Source organism: Oryctolagus cuniculus, chromosome 5, assembly GCF_051225735.1.
Source record: "Oryctolagus cuniculus isolate XC-2025 breed Fujian yellow rabbit chromosome 5, ASM5122573v1, whole genome shotgun sequence".
Lineage (NCBI taxonomy): Eukaryota > Metazoa > Chordata > Mammalia > Lagomorpha > Leporidae > Oryctolagus > Oryctolagus cuniculus.
In genome coordinates, this window is record NC_142871.1 from 116,437,218 (window position 1) to 116,463,175 (window position 25,958).

Genomic DNA, 25,958 nt, shown 5'->3' on the forward strand with positions numbered 1-25,958 from the left:
AAACTCCCAATACAGAAGTAATCCTAGCAAGCCATTTTAAAGCTTCATTGTCTTGGGCCAGTGCCACAGCTCAATAGGCTAATCCTCCGCCTGCGGCGCCAGCACACCGGGTTCTAGTCCCGGTCGGGGTGCCGGATTCTGTCCCATGTGGGGAGCAACCCGGACTAGACTAAGTTACTGGAATTAAGACTTATTCTATGCATCTGCTCTCCCACAATATGGCGCTGAGAAGGGAGAAACAGCTTCTACACAGCTGCCTCCAGTTCAACCAATAAACTGTAGGACCTGCTCCTGATTGGAGGAGAGCAGCGTACTCGGCGTGTGGGTAGCAGAGTTGGGATTGGTGGAAGAGGACTATAAAGGAGGAGAGAGACAACATGCACCAGGAACATCTAGGGGAACATCTGAAGGAACACCTGTGCAGCCCCCGAGAGAGCCGGCCGGCGGTGTGCCGCTCCCCTGTGGAAGTGGGGAAAGTGGCAGGGGGAACCGCCCTTCCACGGAGGTGGAAGGGACGGTAGCCAACCTGGGAAGAACCAGCAGCAAACCCGGGGAGGGCCGAGCAGACAAAAGAACAGCGCAGGGTCCTGTGTCGTTCCTCCGTGAAGAGGGGGAGCGACATAATGGTGCCGTGACTCGGATAGGAAGCCTAGGCAGGGTTTAGTGTCGTTCCTCCACGAAGAGGGGGAGCGACATAATGGTGCCGTGACTCGGATAGGAAGCCTAGGCAGGGTTTAGTGTTGTTCCTCCACGAAGAGGGGGAGCGACAGTCCCAGTTGCCCCTCTTCCAGTCCAGCTCTCTGCTGTGGCCAGGGAGTACAGTGGAGGATGGCCCAAGTGCTTGGGCCCTGTACCTGCATGGGAGACTGGGAGAAGCACCTGGCTCCTGGCTTCAGATCAGCATTGTGCGCTGGCCACAGCGGCCATTGGGGGGTGAACCAATGGCAAAGGAAGACCTTTCTCTCTGTCTCACTGTGCACTCTGCCTGTCCAAAATTAAAAGAAAAGCTTCATTGTCTGATAGGAATCTACCATCGTGTCCACCAATCTCCAATGCTCCTTACCCCACAACTCTCCACTGAGGCATGACATGCAGTGGCCAGGAGCCCTGTCCTCACCAAGATCACCACTGCCTGGGTGTGGTCCTCCAGCTGCCGGAAGTTATCGGCCTGGGCTGGAAGCCCTCAGGACCCTTGTTAATGCTTGAATTTACAAATATTCCCACATTGGCTGCACCTGAACGCTCCGAGTAAACTCCGCCCCACGCATGCACGTCCTTCACAAGGCTAGAGGTCAGCCAGGACAGTCCCAAGGCTCCCAGCCCTGGACCACTTAGGGCTGCCTACTGGTTAGCCCTGTAGCCCCCTCCGTGGTGCCTTGTCTTCACAGGGCCCACCCCATCCTGCGGCTCCAAAGTGACGGTCCATCCATCACCCACAGCCAGGGTTTTGGGCAGTTTGAGCGAGGGCAGAGACAGGTGAGAAGAAAGCTCCAGGTTTTTCTGACTAAAAACCTTCCACCATGTTAACATGGAAAATCTGCAGTGTGCTCTGGGCTTGTCCAGTCAGGGCATTGCCTGGAAATCACCTAAGCAAGGACCTCTAATAAAGCATCAGGTGTTGAGATGAAGGCCACGTGATCCTTGTAAGGGCAAGGGAAATGAAGTGGGGGTGGGGTGGGGGGAGGAGTCGTTATCAGGGGCAGATGTGGCTGGTTTTTCCTGGAATGTTGAGGTTGAGTTACGTATTAGTTGCTCTTGCGGTGGGGCTCAGAAGGCAGTGGGATAATGGTGCAGGGACCTCAGGAGAGGACTGGGCTGGGGACATGTGTTTCAGAGCTATCAGCCTGAGAGATAGGTTTGAAGGCTGTGTGACTGAAGGATTCTAATGCAGGAGCGGGCAGGCAGAGTCTAGGGAAAGAGTCCCAGGGCTCTCTAGTGATAAGTAGAGAAAAAGAGGAACAAGGCCAGGAGACTAGGAGGAAACAGCCACCCACTAGGCGTATCTAGAGGGTGTGGTGCCTGGGAAGCCATCTAAAGAAAGTACCTGGAGGCAGAAAGAGTGACCCACCATGTCACACGCTGCCTGCCCGACCACCAGGTAAGAGGGGACCAAGAATGGTCATCAGAGCTAGCCCTGCAGAGACTTGGTAACTTGGATGTCAACAGGTTCCTAGAGTGTTGGGAGATGGTTTAGGAGAGATTTGGAGGGACTGGGGAGTTTTGCTGCAAAGGGGAGTACTGACAAGTGGTGGTGGGGGGAGCCAAAACAAGAGGCTTTATTTATTTGTTTTTAAGATTTATTTATTTGATGGAGGCGGCGCTGTGGCCCAGTGGCTGGATGGCCCAAGTGCCTGGGCCCCTGCACCCAACATGGGAGACCTGGAAGAGGCTCCTGGCTTCAGCCTGGCCCAGTCCTGGCTGTTGCAGCTACTTAAGGAGCCAACGGCTGGAAGAGATTTTCTCTCTCTCTCTCTCTCTCTTTCTCTCTTTCTCTCTTTCTCTCTTTCTCTCTCTCTCAATTTTATTTATTTGAAAGGCAGACTAACAGATCTTTCATCCATTGGTTCACTCCCCAAGTGGCCACAACAGCAGGCGCTGGGCCAGACTGAAGCCAGGAGACTGGAACTCCATCCAGGTGTCCAAGTAGATGGCAGGGATTCAAACAATTGGGCCACTAGACGCTGCTTTCCCAAGCATATTGGCAAGGAGCAGGATTGGAAGCAGAGTAGCCGAGACTCGAACCAGCACTCTGATGTGGCGGCTGCACCACATTGCAGGCCACTTAAACACTGGAGGAAAGCGGCCGGCGCCGCAGCTCACTAGGCTAATCCTCAACCTGCGGCACCGGTACCCCAGGTTCTAGTCCCGGTCAGGGCGCCGTTTTCTGTCCTGGTTGCCCCTCTTCCAGGCCAGCTCTCTGCTGTGGCCAGGGAGTGCAGTGGAGGATGGCCCAAGTCCTTGGGCCCTGCACCCGTATGGGAGACCAGGAGAAGTACCTGGCTCCTGGCTTCGGATCAGCGCAGTGTGCCGGCCGCGGCAGCCATTGGAGGGTGAACCAACGGCAAAGGAAGACCTTTCTCTCTCTCACTGTCCACTCTGCCTGTCAAAAAAAAAAAAAAAAAAAGACTGGAGAAAAGACAAGCTTTTTGGAATATTAATAGGAGGGATTTATTGGGCCTGTGCAGGGTGGGTAGAAAGGGTAAGGTGGTGTCCTTGTGGAGAGAAGAGGGGATGAGACTGTGGCCTTGGAGCGGAGCATGGATAGTCTGCAATGGCCTGGTGGAGCCTGTCTTGGTAGGCGCAGGTCACGCGGTTTCTATAGCAACGACGCTAACACTGAGGAGCAGACAGGGAATACGCACAACACAACTGTGTTTAAACAGCAGTGAAGTTTGGATTATGTAATCTTCTATATCACAAAATATTTTCTTCTGATTCCCACCCCCAACCGTTCAAAAAACGCAAAATCGTCACTGGCAGGAGGTACAAAAGCAGGCCGGGGCTGGATCTGGCCCAGGACGTTAGTGGACCCACCCTGCTTGCCTCTGACAAGAAATTGACGAAAATGGGAAGAATAAGTGGGATACACGTGGGGTGGGAGTCAGGGTGGGAGGAGTGGAAATTCTCCACGGTGAAGGAGGACCCAGGGCCGAGCATGAAGGAGAAAGTCAAGATTTGAAGGGACCCAGCGTTGTGGCACAGAGGGTTAAGTGGCTGCCACTTGCAATGGCGACATCTCATGTTAGGGTCCTTGTTCTGGTCTTGATTGCTCTGCTTCTGATCCAGCTTCCTGCTAATGTGCCTGGAAAAGCAGCAGATGGCTTCAGCCTGGTCCAGCCATGGCGACATTTCGCCAGGCAGCCGAGGGCCCCTCTGACCAGCAGTCAGGAGTTAACAGGAGACCTGTCCAATGTGGGGCGCTCTTCAACCATGTCAGCTGTGCAGATAGGGAGAGTGTTATCAGTTAGGCTTTAGCCTCAGCTGTGTTTTGCTAAGGGAGTTTTGAGTCAGAGGAGGCTGAGGAAATAGAGTTAATATGAGTATATGAGAGCAATTAAGATGATTACAGGCTTTCCACATTTAGCAAAAACAAGAGCGTACTTTAAGACATTCTTGGAAAGTGGAATTAAATGATAAGTTTATTTTACTGCAAAGAACTTTTGAAACCCATGCTTATGTGACTCTTCAAAAAGTTTGTGAGGGATGGGTCTTTGGCACAGCTGTTAAGATGCTGTTTGGTATGCCTGGAGTGCCTGAGTTCGAGTCCCCTCTCCTGATTGCAGCTTCCCACTAATGCACTTCTGTGAGGCAGCATGGATTGGCTCAGGTAGCTGGGCCCCTGCCACCCGTGTGGGAGACCCACATGGAGTTCTGAGCCTCTGGCTTCAGCCCTTCCCATCCCCAGCTATTGCAGGCATTTAGGGAGAGAACCAGAGAATGGAAAATTTCTCTCTCTGTCTCTCTTTCAAATAAATAAGTTTTAAAAAAGGTTAAGTTAATAAAAAATGTATTATGGAGACATTGCATAGATTTTAAAAAGTTTTTCACCAAAATAAATTTATCTTTTAATTCCATTTTCCACAAACTTTCTGAAATATCACTATATACAATGCCCATTTAAATTTGAATTTCAACCAGATAATGAAGATTTTTTTATTATAAAGATGAATAGAGGGGCTGGTGCCGTGGCACAGTAGGTTAATTTTCTGCCTGCAGTGTTAGGCTTCCCATATGGGCACCAGTTCTAGTGCTGGCTGCTCCTCTTCCGATCCAGCTCTCTGCATCCAGGGAAAGCAGTGGAGGATGGCCCAAGTGCTTGGAGAGGAGACAGGGAGGAGGCTCCTGGCTTCATTCGGATTGGCGTAGCTCCGGCTATTGCGGCCATTTAGGGAGTGAACCAATGGAAGGAAGACCTTTCTCTCTGTCTCTTCCTCTCACTCGCTATAACTCTACCTCTTAAATAAATAAATAAATTAATTAATTAATTAATAGAAGAATTCCCATGGTTAGAAAGGAGAGAGGCCATAAAGCAGGTGAAGAAGGGTCAATGGATCAGAAGCTCTAGTGGGAGAGATTGTGAGTGTTGCCAGAAAGGGGGTGCTTGAAAGTCACAAGGTGGAAGGCAAGGAGGCAACAGTTGGCACTGGAGTATGAGCAGTTATGGTCACTGGTCATGACAAGGGGCTGGGGTCCAGCCATGAGGGTGAGTGGGTGGCAAGGGGCAGAAGACAAACTCACTGCAGGTGAGGAATTCAAGGAACAGAGTTCAGAGAGGTCCTACGTGGATAGTGTATGGATCATGCCACACAATGACTAAACAATTGTGTGTTTACTGTATGAATAGCGTTACATTGGGACATGAAATAAAAATCATTAGGAGTGTTCCAAACCCAAGCTTTTGGTCTAAGGTTAAGGTGCTGCTTGGACACTCAGTGACACTCTTAGAGTACCTGGGTTCCAGTGCCAGCTCCATTCCCAGTCCCAGCTTCCTCCTAATGTGTACCCTGAGAGGCAGCAAGTCATAGCTCAAGTATTTGGGTCCCTGCCACCCATGAGGGTGACTTAGATTGAGTTCTGGGCTCTGCTCTTTGGCCTAGCTCAACCCAAGCTATTAGACATCTGGGGAGTAAACTAATGGATAGGAGCTCTCTTTGTCTCTCTTTCAAATATGTATGTATATACAAATTACAAAAATATATGTTCCTGTCTAGGGTGACATGGAAACTGCAGAGACTAGAAAGGTCTTTTACAGCAATCTGGAATGTTAGGCTAACAAATTTCCGACCAACGGTTCTATTGTCCCCAATCCTGTAGAGAGTGGCAAAACCAGCCAAATCAGCCTATCTCCATCCCATTTGGTACACCTTAATAGGAAAGTGGTTTTTTTTTTTTAAGATTTATTTTCTTTATTTGAAAGACAGAGTTACAGAGAGGCAGAGTTGGAGAAAGAGAGAGAGAGAGGTCTTCCATCTGCTGTTTCACTCCACAGATGGCCTCAATGGCCGGAGCTGGGCCGATCTGAAGCCAGGAGTTCTTCCGGGTCTCCCACACGGGTGCAGGGGCCCAAGGACTTGGGTCGTCTTCTACTGCTTTCCTACACCATAGCAGAGCGCTGGATCAGAAGTAGAACAGCTGGGACTCGAACCGGCGCCCATATGGGATGCCGGTGCTGCAGGCGGCAGCTTTACCCACTATGCCACAGTGCCGGCCCCAATATGAAAATGTTTAAAACACTTGAAGCACCTTCCTCTTCTAGTCCTGGAGCCTTTTTTATTCCAAACATGAAGATACAACATTCCAGGTAGCTGGTTCTTGGTTTCGTTGCTTATTTCCAAGTCATATGTAGTTAGAGGAGACTGGATTGTTAACTCTCTTTGTATGTTATGATGTCATATAAACTGTGATTGGATAAGTTGTAGGTTTTTTTTGTTTGTTTTTTAAAGATTGATTCATTAATTTGAGTAGAGTTACAGAGAGGGAGAAGCAGAGGGAGAAAGAGAGGTCTTCCATCTATTTGTTCATTCCCCAAATGGCTGCAATGTACAGGGCTGGGCCAGACCTAAGCCAGGAGCCAGGAGCTTCATTGGGGTCTCCTATGTGGTTGTAGGAGCCCAAGCACTTGAACCATCTTCCACTGCTTTCCCAGCCACATTGGCAGGGAGCTGGATCAGAAGTGGAGTAGCTGGGATTGCAACTGGTGCCCATATGGGATGCCAGCGCTGCAGGCGGCAGCTTAACCCACTATGCCACAGCTCTGGCCCCAGGCTTCATAATCTTATAAAATACTTTAGGATATGTTTTTGCTTTTTTGTTTTGTAAAATGAGTATAAATAGAGAAAGGGGGAGGGTTGAGCCTTTAAAATATGCATTGGATATATATGGTTGGTGCTGTGAAGTTGGGCTAAAGAGAAGTCAGGTGTCCTGCTCAGGTGAGCAGGTGAGTAGGATCAGACCCTTCAGGAAGGAAAGGCATAAACAAACATTATAATCACAGATTCTGCACTCACTAGACTGGGATATTCGACATAAACAATCAAAGGAGGACATGGCAGAGGCTGTAGAATAGTCAGGTTTTCAAATCAGTCTGCTCTGCAGGCTGCTCACCCTGACCAAGAGATGTGGCTACTTCTCAAGGAAAAGTAAGATCCATCTCGGCATCACATAGAGATGGGAAATGATGATTTCCGAGTTCTTTCCGTAGGCTGTTTGCATGGTTCTAAGATGTAAGCTCATGAAAAGGCTGCAGACTCAGTAGGGAAGCTGGGAGCCAGCAGTGTCCAGGGACATCCTGATGAGGGAAGGCAAGGGTAACTGCAGGGAGTGGGTGAAAGTTCCCCGGGGCCAGGGCAGTGTTAGCTCGCAGCTGTGTCCTCAGTTCCCCCAGCGCACTTGGCACAGCGAGGGGCTCAGTAAATATTTTCCGAGTGAATAAATCGGAGAACAGCGAAAGGAAACCTTCGGACTCTCCCAGGGTAGCTTGGGCCACTCTCCCAGATGTGTAGCCTGAGGCATTAGCATTTCTGACTTGGGTTCCTCATGTGAATGAGAGAGCTTCAGCAGAGATTAAGTAACACAGCAGCTGACACTTGGCCTGTTCCTTTTACCTACAGGGAAACAGATGGCAAGTAGTGAGCGCATGATGGAAGCCGTTTTAGAGTTTTTTGTTCTAAAGGAAAATCTTTTTTTTTTTTTTAATTTGGAAATCTTGGAACCTAGGAAAATATTTTCCAATCAAGTTTATTGTTTACTCTCCATTTTAAGTCAACTCCTATGAAAGATAATTTTTACATACATTATCTTATTAGACCCTGGAAAAAATCCTTTGGAATAGGCAACATTCTGGGAAAAAAAAAGTGACAGATATGCAAAAAACTAAACAAAAGCAGGTTAATGGATGAGATAAGACTTCAAACCCAGGCTATCTGATGTCAAAACCCGAAGTTTACCTAACTTCTCACCCAGAGCCAGACTTTTCACAGCAATGGTTCTTTCTAGATTTAGGGGTCATCATGGTATTGATTATTCCAAAGTTCTTCTTTCCACAATATTGGAATCATTCTCTGTCGATTTCAGCCCATTAGCACGGGGTCTAGGATCTGGAGTGTGCAAAGGGAAAACAGAGCTGGCCTGAAGATGCAGCTGTGTCCCAGTGACTGTTCCCGCTGCCTGGGCAAAGCCCATGGCCCTGCACACAGGGGACAAAGAAAATGCTTGGTGCATTGACTCTAGTTTGGTCTTTCTTGCTGTGATTGCTAACGGATGAAATAGCTCCCATTTCACTCCCTCCAAGGTCACAGCTGATGTTCTGCAAGCTGCTGGCTCTCTGCCCAGAAAGCTCTCCCGGGGAAGATTGACTTATTCTCCTAATTCATTTAGTCAGAAGTGTTTGTTGAGGGCCTACTATGTCCTGGGCAGTGCTGGGCCCATGTCAGTGAACCAAGTAGACATCTGCCCTGTAGAGTTTACCATGAGTTTGAAAAAATAAAGAGCTCCTCTATAATCTTTCAGAGAGTGATAACTGTTGGGAGAGATGGGAAGGAAGAAGTAGGAAGAACTGGGAATTTCAGAATGGGAACTGGGGTGGTTACCACTTAAATGAGTTGGCTATGTGGGCCAAGATGAGGGGTGTGAACCAGGTGTCTTGTGGCTATGGGCGGGGGGAAGGGTAAAGAAGGCTGTGCTCCTGCAGCTCCAGCACACCTGGACAGACAGGCAAGGCCGAGGGTTGCAGGAGGCAAGGTGAGAGACATGGTCCACCTCCAGCCACATGCAGCTGTAGAGCGCTTAAAATGCAGTTTGTCCTCCTCCGGCTGTGCTGCGAGATGAAATGTCACAGAGCGTTTCAAAGACTGTGAAGGAAAACAAGCAACAAATATCTCGACTATCATTTTGATTCCATGCTGAAATAATATTTTAGAGACACTGGGTTAAATAAAACAATGCTATTCAAGTTCATCTCGTTTATTTCTGTTGACTCAATTTAAACAGCCACAGGTGGCTCACATTCTATTTCTGCTGGACCGTGCTGGTCTGGAGCCTTGAGTGCCTTTGTAAAGATTCTGGATTTTGTTCTGAACAAAGTGGGAGCCCTTGGAGAGTTTGAGCAGAGGAGTGATATGATCTGACTTTTAAAGAAAAAATTCGGGTGGGAGGCAGTGCTGTGGCATAGCAGGTTAAACCTCAGCCTGCAGTGCAGGCATCCCATTGGGCACTGATTCATGTCCTGGCTGTTCTACTTCTGATCTACCTCCCTGCTATGGCCTGGGAAAGCAGTGGAAGATGGCTCAAGTCCTTGGGCCTTTGCACCCATGTGAGAGGCCCGAAAGAAGCTCCTGGCTCCTGGCTTCAAATCAGCCCAGCTCCAGCCATTGTGGCCATTTGGGCCATTTACTTATTTATTTATTTATTTGAGTTATTTATTTGAGAAGCAGAGTTACAGAGGGAGAGAGAGGTTCAGAACTAGTGATGGAAAACCTCTCTCTCCCTCTGTAACACTGCTTCTCAAATAAATAAATCTTAAAGAATAATCCAGGGCCAATGCCACTGCTTAAGCCTCAGCTTGTGATACCCCTGTTTTGTATCAGAGTGTCCGTTTAAGTTCCCAGTACTCTGTTTCCATTCCAGTTCCCTGCTAATGGCCTGGGAAGACAGTGGAAGATGACCCAAGTGCTTGTGCCCCTGCCACCCCCGTGGAAGATCTGGATGGAGCTCTTGGCCCAGACCTGGCTATTATGACCATTTGGAAAGTGGACCAGAGGATGGAAGATCTCTGTCTCGGTTTCTCCCTCTCTCTCTGTGTCGCTCTGCCTTGCAAATAAATCTTTAAAGGTAAACTTAAAGAATCCTGTTGATCACTGTGTTGAGAATGAACTGTTTGAGCACACACATGACAGCAGAGAGACCAGCTGGGAGGCTGTGGAGTAAGCTGGGGGGAAATGATGGTGGTTTAGCTCAAGTGGCAGTGGTGAGATGTGGTCAGCATCCTGAGATATTTTGAAGATAGGGCCAACAGGATTTCCTGTGGAATTAGATGTGGGTTATGAAAAAAAGGAAGACATTGGTGATGACTGCAATGATTTTGGCCTGAGAAACCGGAAGGATGGGGTTTCCGTTAATTGGGACTGGAAGACTGGACAGAGCAGTGGAATAGGAGGTTGTCAGCATGGGTGTCAGTCACGTGGAGACATTGAGTAATTGGATATTAGCCTATGGTGCTCAAGGGACAAGACCAAGCTAGAGACAAAAACTTGGAAATTTTCAAAGTGGCAAAGTCAACAGACTATAGGATGCCCACATCCAATTTTGTGTTCAGTACCCAGCTCTGTTCATGACTCCAACTTCCTGTCAGTGCAGACCCTGGGAGGCAGCAATGATGGCTCAAGTAATTTGGTTCCTGCCACCCATATGGGAGATCTGGATTGCATTCCTGATACCAACTTCAATGTTTAACCTGGGACTGTTGCAGGCATCTGGGGAATGAACCAGAGGATGGGAATGTTCTTTCTTGCTCTGGCTTGCTCTCTCTCTGCCTCTGCCTCTGCCTCTCAAGTAAATAATTAGATAATTGTTTACAACAAAGGAAAAAGTGCAAGGAATGTGCCTTGGAATACCAGGCAATGCTGGATTGGATAGAAAAGGCAGAATCTATAGGACTAAGAAAGGAGGAGCAGAAACCAGATGGCTGTACCCTGAGAGTCCATAGAAAACTGTTTCTAGTAGAAGCAAGCGATCTGCTGATTCCAGTGTTGCCTGCAGATACAGTTGAGGATACAAGTGACCGATGGATTAAGGTGATGTGCAGGTCAGGAGGAGTTTCTTTGGCCTGAGCAAACGCCTCCATGCATTGGGTACACCCAATAATAGCAGGAAGGGCTTTGAACCGGCATGAATCAGAGTCTGCAAAACTGGAAGAAGAAATAGAGAAACAGGGCCAATGAGGGATTGTACGTAGTGATGGGAGAGATAGGAGCAGGTTTATGTGCTGATGGAAATAACCAGTAGGGAAGAAAATTGATGATGTGCGGAGAGAAGGTGGACAGTTGGTGGAGTCGTGTTCCTGTGGTGATGAGAGCTCCTGTGTAGGACACAGGAAGGGTGGTTTACAAGCAGAGACGCGGAGCGGAAGGGTGCAGATGTGATAGGGACGTCACATCGTGGAAGTTCTGTCGGTGTTAGGGAGCAGGACCACGGGCAGGGTGAGCTGTGTGAGCTCTGCAGAGCGAGTTGAGAGTGTAAAATAGTTGCCTTGGAGAGTTTGAGTGAACACACTAGGGAAATACACAATAACGTTTATGCCCATGGATTTGAAAAGTGACGACCCAGGCAGGGAGGTGTATTCACAGGAGAGATCTTAATGATTGACCAGAGTTGACTTACTCAAATATTTGTTGACTCTTATCACAGCAGCAATGTAATAAAACTGCTCTGTAGACAGAGTCGCTAACTAATCATCTGCTGCCTCTTAGGAAACCTTGCTGCAAGAGCCCTGCCCCCTGTTGGCCCTGTGAGGAACTGTGGCTGTGAAACACCCTAAAAGACAGGGCTGCCACCTGGTGGCCAGTCACTGCTGCTGCAGAGACGCCAGTCTCAAGCTCACTGCAGGACTTTCTCGATGTCCCCACCCCGTGACTAGCGGCTGCTCCCCCATATTGGTTAGCTCTGTATTTCCCCACCCTCACCATCCCAGCCTTATTCTCAGCACCAAACAAATCAATCTCTACTGTGGGATGCTCGTTGCCTGGGAAGGTTTCCATCTTAGCAGACAACACTGGTATCAAGAAGACCTCAAGAGCCAGTGAAGTGAAATAGTTATTGAATTTCAAACATCTGAGGGACACCAGGGCAAATGATATTTTAGATCAAGGGTCTGTACATGCGATCACCCCACATCCTGTCAAGTGCATGGAAAACCACTGAGCATAACTTTTGTGCTTTTCTATTACATTTATATCAGATAACTAAAAATCTACAGTGCCTGAGGCTCTAAATGTGCTAATATCTACTTATCACCCAGTAGTTTGTCCTCAGAAATCTTTTTTTAAAAAAGATTTATTCATTTATTTGTAAGGTAGAGTGACAGAGTGAGGAGGTGGGGGGGGGGGTTGGAGAGAGAGGGAAGGGGAGAGAGAGAGATCTTCCATCTACTGGCTCACTCTCCAATTGGCCACATATCCATCCTGGTCTCCCACATGGGTGTAGAGGCCCAAGCACTTGGGGCCATCATCTGCTGCTTTCCCAGGCTCATTAGCAGGGAGCTGTATTGGAAGTGGAGGAATTGGGACTGGAACCAGCACTCTAATATGGGATACTGGAGTCACAAGTGGAGGTTTAACTTACTGTGCCATGACAGCAGCGCTGTCTTTAGAAATCTTGAATATTCTTCTCTCCTTACACTTGTTTCCTAGGTTGATTAAAATTTTATAATTAGTACTATTACTATAAATGTATTGGTGCTCTTTAAAAATTCAATGAATTATCCAATAGGACTATGTAGCATATCAGGTTTTATGATTTTTTGGTAATTTTTTAAAAATTATTTATTTATTTGAAAGGCAGAATTACAGAGAGGCAGAGAGAGAGAGGTCTTCCATCTATTGGTTCACTCCCCAGATGGCTGTAACAGCCAGAGCTGTGCCCATCTGAAGCCAGGATTCAGGCGCTTCCTCCGGGGATCCCACTTTGGTGCAGGAGCCCAAGGACTTGGACCATCTTCTACTGCTTTCCCAGGCCATAGCAGAGAGCTGGTTTGGAAGTAGAGCAGCCAGGTCTTGAACCGGCGCCTATATGGAATGCCGGTACTACAGGCAACGGCTTTACCCCCTACACCACAGCACTGGCCCCTGTAATAACTTTTTAAAGAAAGATTATTTATTTGAAGGACAGAGTAATAGAGAAGAAACCACACACACACACAGATCTTTCCTCTGCTATTTCACTTCCCAGATGCTTGCAACAGGCAGAGCAGAACCAGCCAGAACCAGGAACTCCCAGGTGGGTGACAGGGAGTCAAATACTTGGGCCATCATTTGCTACCTCCTAGGGTGTGCACCAGTAGGAAGCTGGATCGGAAGCAGAAGAGCTGGGAACCAGGCTCTCTGATATAGGAAGTAGGCATCCTGAGTGGTGACTTAACCCACTGCCCTAGATTTTGTTTTACTAACAGATTAGATTAGTTATCTGGCAGCAAAACCCAGAAGCGACAGAGCAGCAAGTGGGCAAGTATCTTTCACTCACTCTCTATTTTTACCTAAGTTATACCTGCATCTAAATTCAAGTGGTAAAAACAGCTTCTGACGCAAGCCCACAAGAAACTGGTCTGTGTCTTCTCACCTGCCCGTCCTGGACTCACAGGAAACCCCCCTGAGCTCCTTTGGCAATTTCCCTTGGTATTTTTTCTCTGTGTTTCTGTATAAAATGCTGATGCTTCTCAGTTTATGAATTTCAGACTTTATTCACTCTCCTCCCCAGAGAGAATTTTGAGTAGAAATAGTTTTGGCAAGTCAACAATTAGCATTCTCGTTAATATGATGAACAAATGTAGTTCATTGCTGAGACAGAATCCTCTCTTTTCCCTCAGTCGATATTTGCCTCACTTTCCCACTTGGCTTTCTATGCCTTCCTTGTTTTTTTTTTTTTTTTCCTGAATCTGTACCCTGCACTGATGAATAATTTTTGCACATTCTCAAAGCTTTGCTTCTCAGTTTTCCCTGTATATACAGTACCTCCAGAGAAACAGAACTAATTCCTATTTATTCCTATGAGTGTGTGTGTGTGAGAGAGAGAGAGCAGAGAGAGAGAGAGAGAGATTTATGTTAAGGAGTTGGAGCACCTGACTGTTGAGCTTGGGAAGTGCAGACTCTGCAGGGGAGGCTGGCATGCTGGAATCCCAAGAAACAGCTGAGGTTGCAGCTCAAGTTCAAAGGTAATCTGTAAGCAGAATTCCTTTTTCTTTGGGAGATACTAGTCTCTTCCATCTCTGAGGATTCTTAAGCCCTCAACAAGATGAGGCTCATCTACATTAGGGAAAGCAATCTGTTTTACTTAAAACCTACTTCTGTAAGTGTTAATCTTAACTTATTCTCAACTGAAAAATATTTTCACACCAACATCTAGACTGATGTTTGACCAAACATCTAGGTGTTGCGGTCTAGGCAAGTTGACACATAAAATTAACTGTCACAATTTTTTTTTTTTTTTTTTTTTGACAGGCAGAGTGGACAGTGAGAGACAGAGAGAAAGGTCTTCCTTTGCCGTTGGTTCACCCTCCAATGGCCGCCGCGGATGGCAGGAGCCAGGAGCCAGGAGCCAGGTGCTTCTGCTGGTCTCCCATGGGGTGCAGGGCCCAAGCACCTGGGCCATCCTCCACTGCACTCCCTGGCCACAGCAGAGAGCTGGCCTGGAAGAGGGGCAACCGGGACAGAATCCGGCGCCCCAACCGGGACTAGGACCCGGTGCGCTGGCGCCGCAAGGTGGAGGATTAGCCTAGTGAGCCGCAGCACCGGCCTAACTGTCACAATTTAAAAAGAAATAAACGTACCCATCAACCTCCCCCTGAGATCCTGTGCATGCCTGTCCTGCTGGAACTTCCACACACATCTTCCTGGGCTTCTCTTGGCATCATTTCTCGTTTTGGTGGAACACATCCTTCAGTAGCTTCCAGGACACAGAGAAGGAATGTTTCCGGGACACAGTCTTTCTGTGTTTGGAAGTATTTGGTATTCTTCCCGCACACTTGCCTGACATGGGTTACTCTGGAGTCAGGGCTCACTTCAATTTCTCAGGGTTGGAAGTGCCTTGCCCTCAGAATGTTGGAAGCCTCACTCAAATTTCTTGTGCTTTCCCAGAGCCAATACTTTAGTACAGTCTGGTGAAATTTTGATTCCTATCTTTTGTGTATAACTTGAAGTTTTTCTCTGGAATTAAGAATTTTTTTTCAAGGGCTGACATTGTGGTGAAGTGGGTAAAGTCACTGCCTGCAAAGCTGGCATCCCATATGGGCTCTGGGTTCGTGTCCTGGCTGTTCCACTTCTGCTCCAGCTCCTAGATGATGCGAAAGCAGCAGAAGATGGTCCAAGTACTTGGGCCCCCTGCACCCATGTGGGAGACCTGGGAGAAGCTCCTGGGTTTGGCCTGGCCCAGAGCTGGCTGTTGCAGCCATCTGGGGAATGTACCAGCAGATGGAAGACACCCCCCCTCCCCGCCCCGCCGAGTAACTTTGACTTTCAAATAAATAAATCTTTAAAATTAATATCTTTTCCTCTTGATTCCCAGTGTCCTAAACTCACAGTGATGCCTCTACTGTGGATTGTATTGTGTTTATTGTCTTGAGCACTGGGTAGAATTTTATCCGCAATCCGATGTCCTTCATTTCCAGGAAAGTCTCTTGTTAATTTCTTCTTTTTGATTTTCAATTATTTCTTTTCTTGGCAGCTTTCAATTTTAGGTGGGTAGACTTCTTGCTCTGATCCTCTAAATTTATATCCTATTTTTGTTCTCTTTGATTTTTAGTTTAATTCTCTAATTAGTGGATTTTCCTGATTTCATTTTCTGTTTGTTATAAATTTTTTCCTAAAAGTTTTTCTAAAGATTTTCTAAAGATCTAGCATTTTTAGATTGTTATATTTATAATTTCCCCAAACCCTTTCTTGTTCCCTTTTTTTTCTATTTTCTGTTGCATTTGAGACTCCATTCTCAAAAACCTTGGTGGCATAATTGTAACACTTTTTTTTTTTTTTATGATAGGCAGAGTTAGAGAGAAAGGTCTTCTTTTTTCCGTTGGTTCAGCCCCCAGATGGCCGCCATGGCCGGCATGCTGCGCCAATCCGAAGCCAGGAGCCAGGTGCTTCCTCCTCGTCTCCCATGCGGGTGCAGGGCCCAAGCACTTGGGCCATCCTCCACTGCCTTCCTGGGCCACAGCAGAGAGCTGGACTGGAAGAGGAGTAACTGGGACAGAATCTGGCACCCCGACCGGGACTAGAACCCGGAGTACCGGCGCCACAGGCAGAGGATTGGCCTAGTGAGCCACGGCGCCAACCTGTAACACTTTTTTTTTTTTTTAATATTTATTTATTTATTTGAGAGGCAGAGTCATAGAGAGAGTGAGGGAGACAGAAAAAGTCTTCCATCTACTAGTTCACTCCCCAAATGGCTGCAGTGGCTGGAGTTGGCCTGATCCGAAGCCAGGAGCCAGGAACTTCTCTGAGTCTCCCATGCAGGTGTGGGAGCCCAAGCACTTGGGCCATCTTCCACTGCTTTCCCAGGCCATTAGCAGGGAGCTGGATCAGAAGTGGGACAGCCGGGCCCGAACCGGTGCCAATATGGAATTCTGGCACCACAGGTGGAGGCTGAACTCACTACGCCACAGTGTCAGCCCATGCAGCACTTCTTGTACTGTTCCTCTTTCCTCCAAGTCTTGGTTAGTTCATTGGTTGGTTTTACATCTTTCTCCTTCAAGTTGGTTACTTTTCCCAAATGTGTAACCATCTTTGTTCAAATTGAAGAGTGAGGTCATTTTTTTTTTTAAGCTTTATTTTATTTATTTGAAAGAGTTACAGAAACAGACAAGGAGAGACAAAGATCTTCCATCTGCTAGTTGGTTCACTCCCCAAATAGCTGCAATGACTGGGGTTGGGCCAGTCCCAAGCCAGGAGCCAGGAACTTCTTCAGGGTATCCCATATGAGTGCAGGGGCCCAAGCACTTGAGCCATCTTCCACTGCTTTCCCAGGCACATCAGCAGGGAGCAGAATTGGAAGTGGAGCACCCAGAACTCAAACAGAACCCCATATGGGATGCCAGCACTGCAGGCCATGGCTTAACCCACTGGGCCACAGCACCAGTCCCGGGAGGTCATAGAGCTGAATTAAAGCTCTATGTTAGACTTAATGACTGGCGGGTTCTCCTTTAGGGTATCAGTGAGCTCCCCTTTTCATTGGGAAGCCCTAAACTATTTGCATTTCTCCCTTATAAGACTGTTCAATTTTCTCAGGAAAGAAAGATCATCCAGGGCAGGTAGTTAAGCCACTGCTTGGGATGCCTGCATTGTGTGTAGTGGTGCCAGGGTTTGAATCTCGGCTCTGCTTCCAGTTCCATCCTCCAGCTGATGTATATCCTAGGAAGCAGCAGGTGATGGCTCAGGCATTTGAGTCCTTGCCAGCCAAGTGAGTTCCAGGCTCCTGGCCCAGCCCCAGCTGTTGCAGGCATCTGAGGAGTGAACCAGTGAATGGATGATCTCTCTGTCTATGTCTCTTCCTTTCAAATTAGGGAAGAAGAAGAAAAAAAAGAGGAATCATTCACTTTCTGGAAGCAGATGTGATATCCAAACACAGTTCTCACTGCTGATCTGAGGACAGGATGGGGAGAGCAACGAGAGCCACACAGGTCATCAGGAGACTCTGAGGACAGGATGGGGAGAGCAACGAGAGCCACACAGGTCATCAGGAGACTCTGATCATGCTAATTTCCATCTGATGTGCATCCCTAATCGTCCCGGTTCTCTAGACCCCAAATTTCAAACTTCTCCAAATCTAACACTTTAGTTATTCGGTTTCCTAAGAGAATAGTCTCAGATTTCCGGTGGGGTAGAGAGAGATTATTGTCTGATGAGTGGATAGGAGAGGATGGCCCAATCACTCCATTCTTCAGCAGTTAATGCTTTTGTTTTCTTCAAATCTGGGATCTCCAGGTGCTAAGTCTGGGAGCCATTTGGCTTTCTAGTCCACGTCCACCTCCACATAGGTCCTAACATCCTGCTTTGCTTAGTTAGTTCCTGATGTCTACCTTGTCTTCCAAAGAAATCAGTGAACTCTCTGTTTCAGTATCAGTATCACCTTCTCCCCACCCCCCCACCCCCGCTCCGCCCCAGCATCAGTTCAAAAGGCTCAGTGCTCAAGGGGCCATCACAGCCTTGCTCTGGGTAGTCCTGTATGGGGCAACTGTCATCTACGTAGTCAATTTCATACCTACTTTTCCAGAAAAAAAGCACAAGGGTCAAGGAACAATCCAAGCTCTTCTATTCCACCTGTACAACACTTACCTCCCATCATCACTTTTTGCTTTTTCTTCTGACTATTGCAGAGTATATAACAGAACTGGGAGTCATTTCATTCTTTTCTAAATATATATTCTAGCAGGCCTGACCTCACATAGACATACTTTTCTATTAAAAAAAAAAAGATATTTGCTGTAATGAGAAACTGTCACGTAAAATCACATGATCAGAAGGACCTTAAGAAGTTGAGATTATATTGCTAAGCCTTAAAGTGAAATTATACATAGGAAGGACTTCAAATACTCATTCACAGCCCCTGAGTGATTGTGTGGCCAGAAGGTCAGAGCTGGGGATGGGATGAAGAGGCCCCTGTTGGTCTCTGATCCTACATTGCCTGGCCATGAGCTGAGGTCCTCAGCTTCTTTCTTTGTAAAGTTGCACAATTGCTTGCCTTGCCCTCCTTAGAAGATTGTTGTAAAATCAGATGAAAATATTTCTTAATTGCACACTATGCTGGTGTACTTATAGATAAGTTGATGGAATTCGTCAGGAACTCTGCAAGGTGTTAAGCGGAATGTGGAGTTAAAAGTAGTATGTTCTCTGACCTTATGAAACATACAATTTGGTAACATCTCTTTAAAGAAGAGGAGAAAACAACAAAGACAAAAATCTAGCTTTTTGTTTAGCATTGGAATTTGCTTCTCAAACTTGAAATAGCACAATGCATACTTCTCTGACACACCTGTTGCCATTGGCTCTTGGGTGTTTTCCTTTGCCTGTGTTAAACACACAGTGCTCCATGGCACTTTCAATAGCACACAGAAAGTGCTCTAGCCTGCAGAGTAAGACTGGGAAAGCTTAAATGCAGGGAAATGGACCCCAGTATCCACGAGTGGATGAATGGCAATGTGGAATCAACCTTCTAATCAACGTGACAACCTTTCCATGAGCAGACATCTTGGGCAGTCATCCCGGCCAGCCCCTGGCTTCAGGCAGGGAAGATGTCACCATCCCGTGTTACCAATGAAGCTATACTAGGGCCCAAAGAGGTAAAGCAACTTGTGCCAAGTCACACAGCAAATGGAGGAGTGATGTTGAGAACTCAGGTCCTTCCTCACCAGGACCTGTGTGCTATGTCCTGCTCTCTTGTACACCAGCTCTCTGTGTCTCCGTTTTCCTACCACATTCTAGAATTACAGTGCTAGCTGCCCTAGTTATTGTGCAAACATTCTTTGAGTGTCTCAGACAGTTGCTTATCTGGGGAAAGGTGGGTGATCAAAAAGGTTTTACAGGGGAGATGCGGTGGTTATCTAGAATCGGGTCCTGGACTGAGTCTAAAGACAGGCATCTGAGCATGTGATCTGATGAACTGGCTAATCTCTCTAGAGCTCAGGTTTCCCCCTCTGTGTAAAGACATGCCCAGCTCAAAGTATTTCTGTGACGTTAGATGAGAGTTGCTTATGAATGTATTTTGAACAGTGTGAAGCAATGATGTGGTGGATAGAGTCCCGGGATGCCTCAGACACTTTTAGGAGGCTTTCAAGATCTAAACTCTTTAGTATTTGTTTCTCTGAACTGTCAATCTCTCATAAGTGTACAGTGGAGTTTTCAGGGGCTACAGAACATGTGATGTTTCTATCAGACCAAACACAGCAGAGATATGAGATATCCAACGGTCTTCTCAAATGTCAGGTATTAAAGAGACTTGAAAAAATCTTCAAAGTGTTACTCTTACTAATCTTTTGTTTTCAACTTATTTTTCATAAAATGTTCCTCACATTAAAATGTAATGTGTTACTGTTATTTTTAAAGCAAGTTTTAATTTATTTTCATCTTATTTGAAAGGCAGAAAGAGAGTGAAAGAAGTAGACAGAGACAGACAAATCTTCCACCCACTGATTACTCCCTAAAGACCTGCAACAGCTGGGGCTGAGCCAGGCTGAGGCTAGGAGGCTGGAACTCAATCCAGATTTCTCATGTGGGTAGTAGGGACCCACTCCCAGAGCCGTCCCCTGCTACCTCCCAAGGTGCACTTTAGCAGGAAGATGAAATTGGAAGCAGAGCTGGGACGCCAATCCAGGTACTCTGATATGGGATGCAGATGCCCCCAGAGACATCTTAACTGCTGTACCAAATGACTGCCCCATATTACTCATTATTCTAGACTAGTAAATAAATGTCTTTCAGTTCTAATTTCCAGTAAGGGATTATTATTATGTAGGACAATATAAACAAAATCTCTTTGAGGTTGTCATGAATGATTGAGAGTGTAAACCTGTCCTAAGACCAAAAAGTTTGAGAATTGCTGCTTTAAGTAATGTACAAACAATATGTATATTTTTGTTTTATGTCATTTATTTTTAAAAAGGGCAACACATGATTTAAAAGGATGCATGCTTTTTATACAGCATGCAGAAATTATAGAGTAATATTTTTAAAAAAAGAAAATAAAGTCAAGTGCTTGGCTGAGTGGTTAAGCTGCCAGAAGGGCCACCATATCCCATATCAGGGTGTTTAGGTTCAAGTCTCAACTCTGCTCCCCAGTCCAGCTTCCTGTTAATGCATGCCCTGGGAGGCAGCAGGTTCGCTCTAGTGGTTGGGTCCCGGCCACTTGTGGAGGCTTGGATAGAGTTCCCAGCACCCAAATTTGGCCCTGGCCCAGCTCCAGGGGCTATAGGCATTTGGGGAGTGAACGAATAGAAGAGAATCCTTTTTCTTCCTTCTCTGTCTCTGTCAAATAGACAAGTTGGAAATAAGCATTACAAAGAATCCTATAATACAAACAACTAACATTTTAATGTATTTTTCTAACTATTCTTTATATTTTTTAATGTTTATTTTCATCTGCTTGAAAAGTATGGTGACAGAGATTGATTGATTGATCATCCATCCACTGGTTCACTTCCCAAATGGTTACAATAACCAGGGCTGGGCCAGGCCTAAAGCCACAAGACTGTAACTCCATCCAGGTCTCCCACATGGATGGCAGGGGTCTATCATCCACTGCCTCCCAGGCACATTAGGAAGCTAGATCAGAAGCAGAGTAGCTGGGACTAAAACTGTCACTCTGATATGGGGTGTGGGTAACACAAGCAGTGGCCTAACCCGCTGTGCCACAATACCCGCCCCACTCCACAGTCTTTAATTTTTAATTTTAAAAATTTTAAAGATTTTATTTATTTGAGAGGTAGAGTTACAGACAGTGAGAGGGAGAGACAGAAATAAAGGTCTTCCTTCCTTCCTTCCACAATGGCCAGAGCTACATCAGTCTGAAGCCAGGAACGAGGAGCTTCTTCCTGGTCTCCCACATGGTGCAGACTGTAGCAGAGAGCTGGATTAGAAGAGGAGCAGCCAGGACTGGAACTGGTATCCATATGGGACGCAGGCATCACTGGCAGAGGATTAACCTACTGCACCACAGTCCAGCCCCTCCATATTCTTTAATTATAAATATCTAACGTGATTTTTCTAGGCGTCAGCCTTTATGTTGAGTGATATGAGGGGTTTTAGGTTGTATTTTGCTGGCTTTTGGACTCACCTACAGGACTTCCCTTCTACTCGATTATTTCCAGCTGTGTCTTCCTGAGCAGATGTCAACTGTGGTCATTAGTGAGTCTTCTGTTACTGTGTACCATCCACTACTTTTCATTGCACCTGTTCTACCCCTCTTCTGATTGCCAAAGTCTAAATGTCCTGCCAAAGAAGATCCTTCAGTTGTGCCTTGTCATACTATCTCTTAAGGGCTCCATTGAGCAACTCCACTGCTAGTGAGTGTAGGTGTTGGCTACAGAAGGGGTGGGTGCTGTGTCTGCTGGAATCAGCCCCCTTGTCCCAGAGCCTCTGAGTGGTGTTTTGCTCTTTGGGTTTTGATGGTGTCCAGATTTCATGAAAGCATCTCTTTCTCTTTCACCTATCAACTTCACCACCTTTGATTCCTACCGTCTTTCTGGTACTGAGAAATGAGCCCTGGGAGGGACAGAGTGGGGTGGTTTGCATTCAGGGTGCACAGTATGATGAGAAACAGCTCTCCTCTGATGGCCAAGGCTTAGGACATCCATGCAGCGGAATCGCTGCAAATGTCTATCCATGGGTGAAAGGGTAAGCAAAATGTGGTGCGTATAAACAATGGGATTATTTTTCACCCTTACAAAGGAAGGAATTTCTGGTATGTACTTTGATATAGATGAAAAAGGTGTTATGACGTCAGTTAGCCACAACAAGAACATACTGCAGTCTCACTTTTGCCAAACAGGAGTAGTCAAATTCATAAAGATGGAAAGTAGAATGGAGGTTGCCAGTGTCTAGTGGGGAAGTAGAGTTAGTGTTTAGTGGGTAGCGTGTCAGCTTTCCAAGACAAGAAGAGTCCTGGAGATGAATGGTAGTGATGGTTGCACAATAGTGAGAGTGTGCTTAAGGTTCTAGAACTGTACCAGGTACTTTATAGCCATAGTTCTCAAGCCCTTTGGTGTCAGGACTAGTTTTCACTCTTAAAAGTTCATGAGACTCTCAAAAAATTTTTGATTATGTGGCCATATCTATCGATATTTACCATATTAGAACTTAAAACCAAAAGTTTCAAATAGTTTTTAATTCATCTAAAATAACAGTAAGATGGCTCCCGGCTGCCCTGGCGTCGGGGCCGCGACCCCGGGGCCACAGCCACAGGCGCGTTCCCGGCCAGGGTGCGGGGACTCCCGGGCCGAGGCAGGAGCCCAGGATGTTTTGTTCATGATGAAAACGCTTTGTAAAATTCACATTTACAGAATAATAAAGTCAGTTCAAACCCAAAAAAATAAAATAAAATAAAATAAAATAACAGTAAGAAACCATTAAATTTTAACATAAATGGGGTTTGTATGAAAAATAACCAGAGGTTAGTACATTACTCCATCATAGAAGTGACAGGATCAGACTCCTATTTTGTGTAAATGTGGTTCTTACCGATAAGAAAACTGGTTTTGAGTTCCTGATTTGCAAAATTACTTAAGCGGAATCATTTTTTGTTCTGATTTTAGCCATATTTTTATTAACCTGTAGGTTAATAAATAATAATTCTCACCTCTTAGTACAAAAACAAAATGACGGAAACGTTAGAAAATTGGAAACAATCCACTAGGACAAATGGGAGCTTGCTTTTTAGTTTGTCCATTGTAGAGGTTGACACTTGGGTTCTTGGCTGTGGTTTTGATAGTATGTAAACATATGCTTGCCATACTTTCTATTGGTCAAATAGTTCTTAAGTCTTACGTGTAAATATCTTAAAATGTTAAAATATTTTCCAAAGAGCACCATGACATGCAGTCTTTCCCACCTAGACAATCAACCAGGGATCTCTGGTCTGCCCAGAGATTTATTTACTTTTTTTTTTAAGACTTGTTTTATTTATTTGAAAGGCAGCGTTACAGGGGGTAGGGGTGGGGGGAGAAAGAGAGAGATTGATTTTCCATTTAGTTGTTCATTCCCCAGATGGCCACAATGGCTGAGGCTAGGCCAAGTCAAAGCCAGTAGCCAGGAACTCCATCCTTGTCTCTCTGTGGCTGGAAGGGACCCAAGTACTTGGGACATCCTCTGTTGCTTTCCCAGGCACATTAACAGGGAGCTGGATTGGAAGTGGAATAGCTGGGACTTGAACCAGTGCCTATATGGGATGCCAGCATCACAGATGGAAGCTTAACCCACTATGCCACAATACTAACCCGCCCAGAGATCTAGAGAATACAGATCAGTCTCTTTCTGATAACAGATGCAGCTGAGTATGCAATTTCAGATGACACATTGGTCTTTAGAAGTGAAGGATACGATATGGACCTTGAGGAACTCCATGTAAGAGCCATAGTGGCTTACATTCTGAGAAACTCTAAAGGAAAAATCCGGAGTTTAGATTTTTTTTAAAAGATTTATTTATTTGAAAGTCAGAGTTAGAGAGAGATCTTCCATCTGCTGGTTCACTCCTCAAGTGACACTCCTTAAGTGTCAGGGCTGAGCCAGGCCTGTGCCAGAAGCCAGGAACTTCTTCCAAGTCTCCCACAAGGGTGGAAGGAACCCAAACACTTGGGCCATCTTCTGCTACTTTCCCAGGCCATTAGCAGGGAGTTGGATGGGAAGTGGAGCAGCTGGGATGTGAACTGGAGCCTTTATGGGATGCCAGTGTCACAGGTAGCACGTTTACCTGCTATGCCTCAATGCTGGCCACAGAGTTTAGTTTTGCACTGTACAGAGCAGCAATCCCGGAGTGGTGCTTCAATTATTTGCTTTAGCAAGTGCACATGCTGGGTAAGTGTCTAATGAGGCTGTCAACAATTACCCTCTGTGTCCTGTATGTTGATTTAAGCAAGACATTACAAAGAATTTTCTGATTTTAAAAAATAGTTTATTCACTTATTTAAAATTTATTTATTTATTTGAAAGGCAGAGAGAAAGAGAGAGATCTTCCATCCACTTGTTCACTCTCCAAATGTCTATAATGGCTGGGGCTGAGCCAGGCTGAAGCCAGGAGTCTGGGTCTCCAACGTGGATGGCAAGGAGCCACCTACATGGGCCACGACTTGCTGCCACCCAGGGTGCACATTAGCAGGAAGCTAGAATCAGAAGTGGAATTGAGACTCAAACCCAGGTACTCTGATGTGGGATGCTGGCATTATAAGTGACATTTAACCACAATATCCCTAGAGTTTTCTGATTTTAAGGATAGCAGATGAGTCCCTTTGGATGCTACTTTTGGAAGAGTAAATGAAAAGGAATGATGGGATAGATTCTTGTTTACCTAGTCTAGGAGGGTGGAAAATGTGTTAGGAAATATCTAATAGGTATAAGTTGAAAACACCCAATTCCAAAGAGTGAAAGCATAAAGGGTACTTGCTGGGCCACATGATTGGGAAGGGGAAAATTGGAGCAGGCCTGGGGCTTGGCTATGTCCAGGCTTCTCCCCTCCCCTCCCTGTCCCCTCTCCTGTGTTGATTCCATTCTCTCAGATTACGCAGTGTGCAGGCAGAGATGACCATCAGCAGGCCTGAAGTCAGGCTTCCAATTTGGTGTCTGAGATGAAAGAGCAATCCCTCCACCTCTAATTTAGAAAATTCCAGGGAAAGACTAAATAGGTCAGCTGCATTCCATACCAGAAAGGACAGAAAAATTTAATGCACAGCTTTGGGGGGAAAACAAGTTCCTAAAAAAATGGGAAGGTCAGATGGTAGAGGACTGTTGATATTGGAGAGATCAGAATATGATAGACTTCATCATGAAGGGAACGTCTTTTTTAAAGATTTATTTATTTGAAAGGCAGAATTATAGAGTGGGGGCAGTCTTCCATCCTCTGGTTCAGTTCCCAAATGGCCATGATGACCAGGGTTGGGCCAGGCCAAAGCCAGGAGCCAGGAGCTCCATCTGGTCTTCCAAGTAGGTATAGGGTTCCAAGCACTTGGGACCTCCTCTTCTGCCTTCCCAAGCATGTTGTTAGTGGGGATCCAGATCAGAGCTGGAGCACTCAGGACTCAAATTTGTGCCCATTTAGGATGCCAGTATCACAGACAGTGGCTTAACCTGCTGAACCACCATAACAGCCCCTGGAGATGTGTCTTATTTTTACTTACTTATTTATTTTTAAAGATTCATTTGTTTATTTTGAAACTCAAAGTTATACATAGAGAGACAGAAAATCTTCCATCCACTGGTTTAATCCCCAGTTGGCTACATGGCAAATGCCAAGCCAGGATGAAGCCAGGAGCTTCTTCCAGATCTCCCATATGGGTGGCAGGGGCCCAACCACTTGGGCCATCTTCTGCTGCTTTTTCCAGGCCATTAACAAGGAGCTGGATTGGAAGTGGAGCAGCCAAGACACCAACTGGCGCCATATGGGATGCCAGAATTGCAAGTGGCAGTTTTACCCTCAATGCCACAACACTGGCCCCAGGGAAGGTCTTTTAACATAATTTCTCTCTAGCTGATAGTTCTACGATATGATATAGAATCAGA

General features: G+C 46.2%; 1 protein-coding gene across 8 annotated transcripts in view; it reads left to right on the forward strand.

Moving 5' to 3' along the window:
• Positions 1 to 1,339: 1,339 nt before the first annotated feature.
• GCM1 (GCM transcription factor 1) overlaps positions 1,340 to 25,958 on the forward strand; it is a 49,209-nt gene continuing 24,590 nt past the window's right edge. For 2 of the 8 annotated variants that reach the window (XM_089333148.1, XM_089333153.1), the window contains exons 1-2: positions 1,679 to 2,098; positions 9,625 to 9,828. The gene's annotated coding sequence lies outside the window, so the exon portion shown is untranslated. The other 6 variants (XM_089333151.1, XM_089333152.1, XR_016233992.1 and 3 more) reach the window with 5 other exon arrangements.